Here is a 7970-nt window from a genome sequence, read left to right on the forward strand (position 1 = left end):
TTATAGACACATTAGAGTTATTATGATATATATATATATATATATATATATATATATATATATATATATATATCGCCTATCTTGTACTCTCTGTGTGCTTACTTTCATTATATAGTAGTAAAAAACCATTTCAACTGTTTTTATAGACAAATCTATCTGCATCAGCAGAAATCTTCTAAGAAAATCATAAATTGGTATATTATATAGATGCCACTAGGTTTGCTGTTGACTATTTGTGATGATAATGTTCTAACAATTTTTATTAGTCAAACATTTCTGTAAACTGCCACAGAACCATGGTTCTGTGTCATTATAAAAATAATAAAGAAAAAACAAAGCTTATTTTGAGATGAAAAGATTAGAGAAAATGGAAAGATAATAAAGTGGAAGACTCAGGTGAGGGTGATAAATTAAAAGACTAAATTCTTCATAATAATGAAGGCATAATGATTAAAGCATTTTGAGGGCCTTTTAGCAAATAAACGTGATAAATCAAAGCTTGAAATGCAGGAATAATGATGTCAACCAGGTTAAAAGAGAATCTGTGTTGATATATGTAAAAAAGAAAGCATCGCCATTCAAAGTACATTTTAAAATGGAAGAAAGTTTAATATTCCATAGATTTTTAAAATAGAAAAATATATGAATACATAAGGAGAAACTATTTGAAACTCAATTTCTCATCTAATCATAAAGTGGAGATATCCTTTGTTTAAAATGTTCTTCACTTGTTATACCAAGATATTATAAGAAGCTAAAAGCAAAAACATTTAAGGGATTATGGTAATGACATTTGAAATACCAGGAAGAAAATGAAAGGATTATCATGAATAAAAACTGTCATGAACTGTATTTGGAATTCTATTTTTTATTATATGTGATGGTTTTGTAATAGCAAAGTATATCTTAATGGAACTATTTGGGGACTTCAGTTATTTGGAATTGTTACAGAGAATTGCTGACAGATTTGACTGTTGAATGCTGGTTCCTTTTTTTTAATTTTTATTCTTTTTTTTGCTTCATTTATATATGTGGTTTTGCTTCAGATATACTCCTTAGGTGTCAAGAAAGCTACTCTCATTTATATTATAGCAATCTCAAATGATTGGTATTAAAATTAAGTGTTATATAAAACACAAAGAAATCAAATCAATTAGGGTATGTTCATCTTTCATTAATGATAATAGAATAAGATCTTAAAGTGAATCAGCTTATTTTACTTTTTCCTATGTACGTGGGTGATTTATAATAGTCTATGTGTTCATAACTGAATGTGTAACTAAGAATTCAGGATTTCTCTATAAGCACATCTCTCTCCAAACTTTATGCAATACTCTTCTAAAATACTTCAGAAATTTATTCTTCAGATTATTAAATTATATATATATATATGTGTGTGTATGTGTAGATATATGTTTATATATATATATACACACATACATATAATGTCAGAGGTATTTACAGATGAGCTTTCTATACAACTGTGATTGTTAATTTTCATTAATTATACATAAAAGATCAACCATCTTTTGTAAGGAAAATCCATCTGTAAATAACAGGATTTATTCTCCAAACAACTCCTATGGTGGATAACATTACATTTTTAAAGTATGTCAATTTTAAGAAAAAATTCTAAATCATTAACTGTATTATCAAAAAACCCCTGAATTTATATATATACACATATATATGCATTCTTTTCATTAAATGCCAAGATTTTTAGTCTAAATAAAGTTTTAAAGTTTCCAATTCAATATAAATCTTATTTATACAGAAAGCTAAACATAATGGGAGTTCAGCAAGGTTGGAGAAAATATGTACAACTATGCACAATGTATTTTCTTCTAATGTTTGAAAATGGGTACCTTCAATGTCAGATACAAAGATGTATATTGGGAAAACACAGGTGAGTGACACATCCCACACCCTCAGAGATGTTTAAGAGAAGGTTTGACTTGGGAACTAACACAGTACGCATTGAAGAATTCTGCAGACTATAGGCAGAATACATGGCAGACCTAAACTACAGAAGAAACAAACACACAAAGACCTGTGTGATGAAACCTGAAACCAGTGCTTTGTCAAACCAGTGTTAGAGTTTAGAGACAGTGGAAGACAGGAAGTGAAAGTAGAATAGTTTGAAATGGATGTTTATATTAGTATTTCCCTTTTACATTTTCCCACCCTGGGATAGTGAATAGAAATTGAAGCATCAGAAATCTTAATATGTGCCGCTTAATAATGTATAATTTATAGGGAAAAGATTACATTATCTGTAAAGGGAGACACTTCTTATAAAGGTACTTTTCACTATATGGAGTAAATGACGTGAGTGTACAAGCTAATTTTGGCCTTCAATTAAAATAAAAAACTCACTAGAAGGATACTTCTTAAAGAATAATTCTGCCGTGCCTGTTAGTTAGACTGTACTCTTATGATAAGATTTGTGTCCAATTACAGAAGCCATTTTGGGAACCACAATGAATGAGCAAGTGAATGAGAAGCCAACACAGCAAACATGTGAGAAACAGCAGGTAAAGTAGAAGTGACTGACGTGGTATTAATCACTAAACCCAACCCTCCCTGTGCTGCCTAGGACAGAGGGAAGGTTGGCCAGCTACAACCCTTTCATTAAAACAGGTACCAGTTATTGATATCAAGTAACATAAAGTGCATTTGTTTAATTATAGTGAATTGAATGTAAACAACACAGCTAGAAACAACCCCATTAAAATACATAATGTAAATATGAAATAAAATTTAAGAACTGTTTATAAACATAAAAGGAAAAATTATGATTAAATAATTCCTTGTTTGTTGTGGTTGTTCTCTTTGTTTGTTTAGGGCTTTTTTGTGTTTGTTTGCTTGTTTTTCAATTTCATACCTATCTCACATCTTGGCTGTTTTTCTCAAGTGTTTGTTGGTTTAATCAAACTGATTTATTATGTGTCACCATGGTCAACTCATTTTACATTTTAATTAAGTGGTCACATAGGAAGGCAAGAAGCACTGCCTCCTTCAGGCCCGATAGCCCAAGATCATGGGTGGAGCAAATACCACTACATTTCCCCTTTTTGTCTAAATAAGAAAATTCTAAACCTAATGCAAACTATATACAATAAGAATGATTATCATGTATTGTCCAGGAGAAACAAAGGGAAATATCATAAATAAAAAAGGAACTACAACCAACAAGAGCAACACCAATTAAGACACATACTTAATGCCTAGATTATAGGTAAATTGCAAATTTCAGTTTACTTCAAATGCTGTGCTATCCAGAAGAATTTGATTTTATTACCTAATGTGCCCTTACTTAAGATATGAGAGGATTGTGACTATTGTAGCAGGAATCTTAAAATGTTCTTATTAATAAAATCAAACCTGAGGCAAGTTATTGGGGTCAATGCTGGTAGATCAGAGAGACAGAACAAGCCACAGCTACCTCACCTTGCCAGTTCCTCAGCTGATCCTGTTTCCTCAGACTGGAAGCCTCTGAGTCCTTATCTGAATGGATCTCAGCTGAACTGTGCTGCTCTAAAGCCTGAAAGCTTAACCAGTCAAATGTTTCTAGTTTCTGGTCTCCATGCCTTATATATCTTTCTGTTTTTGCCATCACTCCCTGGGATTAAAGGCTCACTTCTTGGGATTAAAGGCGTGAGTCACCCTGTCTGGCTGTTTCCAATGTGGCCTTGAACTCATAGAGATCCAGAGGGATTTCTGCCTCTGGAATGCTAGAATTAAAGGTATGAGTGCCACCATTTTCTGGTCTTTGTATCTAGTGGCTGTTTTGTCTCTGACACCAGATAAGTTTATTAGGGTGCACAATATTTTGGGGAACACAATACCACCACAGACTATGACTATCTAGTCTTCAGCCTCATCAAAGACCTGAGAAGGAAAATAATATTACCTGAGTAAACAGGAAGTGCAAGCGGGCAACTTCTGAAATTTGCAAGGATTGACAGAGACAGCTGGCATCCTGGACAGTCTCCTAATGTTTCTCAGCACTGTTGAGGCATCCATTTCTGGCTACAGGCCTAGAATATATGACAGACCATTTTCAGAATCAGCAATTTCGAAAGACCCTCTTACCCTGTCTTGGCAAGGCTCAGCAGTCACTTTTCCTTGTGTCCTGCTCATCCAGAAAGGACAACATGCATAGTGTCAGCAGCCAAGGCAAGAGCAGTTCTTTGCCCAAAAGGCCATTTTGTTGCAAAGAAGAAGACAAAGTTCCATACAGAGAGTCTTTGAAGCCCAACAGGAGTAGATCGGTTCTGCCAGGAGCAATCTGTCTCAAGTAAACAGAATTCTAAGTTATCAAAACATGTAAATACATGTTGTCTAGGTCTAGGAAGTGTTTGAAGACTACCTATCCATCTGACATTATATCTGGAAAACTTGACTATATGACTATGATCATTATAAGCATGCATGACTATAAACCTGTAGTTCTTAACAACCTAAAAAACTTAAGGAATAAGGCTTCACATTATAAAAGTAAACAATCTGTAAACAAATGTACCATATAAGGACAATGACCCCAGAATTGTGACAATAAACAAAATATCTTAATCAGGGGTAGAAATGCACAGTGCAATATAAACAACAATATCCTTAATGGGTATCAACATACAAAATATCCTAAACAAAGGTAGAAATACATACAGTATGATAAATATAATTATACATTTGTACCAATATACAAAAAATTTCGAACAGGAGTAGGAACATATTACAATATGACAATTATAGTTTTTAATTTATATCAATATGCAAATTATCTTAAATAGGAATAGAAAAATAGTTTACATTTGTATCAATATATAAGACTCCATACCAGTGCAAATTATCTAAGGCTGATAATTTGCTAAATTAGTTTACAAGTAGATACAATAATCCACCTTAATATCCTATCCTATCTATTTCCCATTTTTCTATTCCAAAAGAGAATCCTGAGTCTAAACTTTATTGTTACACCCCCGACCTTATTACAACTTATTACCAAGCCCTGACAGATGGCAATATTCCATAACCATGAGAAATAAAACATTTTGGGGGAAGTGTTATTGTTTTCTTAAAATTGCTCCCTGTTGTCTAGAGAGTGATGATATCTGTGGGAGCCTGTAAGAAAGCTAAAAACAATGGTTAAGTCTCATGATGACTTGTAACATTTGTAGTGAGTCTCAGAGCAATGGGTAAGATTTGCCTGAAGTCTGGCTAGAGGTGTAATATGATGGACCAACTCTTCTTAAAACTGTCCTGAAGAGTTTACACCCAAAGCTGATCACTGAGTGATGTTTATTGGCTCAATGGCATCATGATGGGTCTGGTAGGGTTGTTGTTGTGAGGCACAATCTTCCTTCTGGAGACTTCAGAGATTGCTTTTGGAAAGATTTATTTCTTCACTGTGAAATATTTGAACATTAATAATATGAAAATGGAAAGTTTAAATTTTAAGATGATATGACATGTAAAGAATGGTACTAAGGAATCAAGAATAAGTATGGAGAGAAATAGAATTTTGACAATAGTCTCTAGATTACTTGCTTTTTTCTGTCCTACACCGGTTGGTTCTTCTGATATGAGAAGGAATCTCTTAATTTTTTCTTTTAGCAATATACTTAGGTTTAGATAAGGAGAGAGCCACATTCCAACTCTAAAGGCAGCTTGATTTATAATTAAGTTGGGACCATAACTTTTCTGGAGGTAAAGAGATATTGATGTTAGGCAGTGAGATATTACTCTATAGAGAATATTGGTGCCAATACGTCTGATATTCTTTGCTTCTAAATTTTTTCTGTCCAAGGCCTTTTGGTTTCTAGAACATGAGTATTCCCATTATCCTGTAAAGACAAAAATAGAAACCTGCCCCGACCCTCGTTTGGTGAGTTTTCCTTACAACTTGTGAAATTGTCACATTGGTGGATGAACTATCACATCTCCTCATCAAGGGGTTTCTCCTGTTCAAATCACACTTTTATGATTTTTTGATATCCATAGCTTTTCACCTCCTGCAGAAACAAAAGCAAAAACCCTTCCCCAAAGTAGCAAGTATCCTGGTTTCCATTCCGAGGTCAACACATCAATGAAGTAAACATGTTGGTTTAGCTAAGGAGTCTTTTCTGTTATCCAATATCTCTCCACAGCTGTTCCTTTCTCATCAGCATTGTGAAAATTCCAGGTTAATAAAGCACTAGGACTCATTGTTACCTCTTTATGTTAAAAGGAAAAGAAGAAGGGTCACATCCTTCCTTCTTCCTTCTTTTTAAGAGGTCATGTATGAAGGCAAAAGCATTGCCTCCTTTGGACCTTATGGCCCAAGGTCATAGGCACAGCAACTACCACCACATTTTAATAATCCTTTCTTATGTATACCAAAATTACTATTTCCTACTTATTTAATATAGCAGACTTGTCTGTCTCTTTAAATGCAATATTTTTCATTGTTTTTATGAAATTGGATGTTTATGCCTCTGTATGCAGCTTTAGTATTCTTAGTGATTCTCTCCATCTACTTTTTTATTGAGGATTTATTATTATTAATTTCACACCTTTCTCACTTTTTGGCTGTTTTTCTCAAGTGTTTGATTAATTTAGACCAGACTTTTACATTCATAAAATATGTCCAAGATATTTTCAATACTTTTATGATTTGATCCCTTAACCCAAGTTAAATCCCTGCCTTTCTATGCTGAATGTCAGTTGTGATTATTAGAATTCCGATTGTGGTGATTCAGAGTCAAGCTGGTTGGTTTCCCTCTATACAGGGGATGTGTTCTTTTTATAAGCTTTCTATCTATTTTGGCGTCTCGTAACATCTTATATGGCACTGCTCTTTTTTCTTTAATGATAAAATACACTATAAGAAAATATCCCTAGAATTATGTTTACATAAGATTATCATTAATATCAATGCATTTTTTCTAGATAAGCATCCTGCAACTATGCTCTTAGCCAATCAGGAAAGAATGATTATGCTTTGTCCACTATTAAGTATTTCTCTATTTTCAACTTACTGACACCAAACTAAAAAAGTTCCTATTTTGAAAATCTTACTCGTATCACTTAAAAATTACATCTTCAGTATTACAATGTTCCTATATGGAGTCTGAGTTCCGGAAGTTCTGTTTTCACTTGGATAAAATATCTACTGCACTTTAATGGACAGAAATATTTTGATGTTGTAGGTGGTTATAACATCTTTCTCATTAGTGATACTTCCCTGGAATCATTTTGTTTGTGGTGTGATCTTTCACTCCCATGCCATTGCTCCAGACAGAAAGGTTATTCAGCTTCCACGTATTTTGTCCTAACATCCATAGAGTGAAAACTTAGAAGCTGGTTTCTCATGTTAGTGGAAAATGACATCAGCAGTTGCAGAGTATTTATACCCATCAGTAATGCGAAAAGGCAGGCAGAACAAGAGCAATAGCTTCTTTTCTGTTCTTGTATTTGAGCTACCAATGGAAAGTACTATTCACAGTAGAGGAGGAAAGCTTTTATCTTTCTGCCACTTGTTCCAAGAAATATTCTTTTACACCCATAAAGAGGCATGTCTGTTAGGTGAGTCAATGTTGAATCAAATTTGCAACCAAGATTAACCAATCACAGGACAATATAGAGAGGACGGAAGGTTTACGTTATGTTCTGATTAGGTTTTTGTCAACTTGACAAAATCTCTAGTCATTAGAGAACAGAGAAGCCCAGTTGAGAAAATGCTTCTATCAGATAGGCTTTGTAAGTCTTTGGAGCATTTTCTTGATTAATGATTGACACAAGAGGGCCGAGTGTGGTCATATTTTATTTGTGTTCTAACAAATAAAGCTTGCCTGAAGATCAGAGGTGAAGCTAGCCATTAGTTAGCCATAGAGGTCTGGAGGTCTGTACATACAGACAAGAAGCAATAAGGCTAGGTGGAGAGAGGAGTATAAGGTGGGAGGGAGACAGGATCTCAGCCCTTTTTCGGC

This window comes from Peromyscus maniculatus, chromosome 15 (assembly GCF_049852395.1).
Source record: "Peromyscus maniculatus bairdii isolate BWxNUB_F1_BW_parent chromosome 15, HU_Pman_BW_mat_3.1, whole genome shotgun sequence".
Taxonomy (NCBI): Eukaryota; Metazoa; Chordata; class Mammalia; order Rodentia; family Cricetidae; genus Peromyscus; species Peromyscus maniculatus.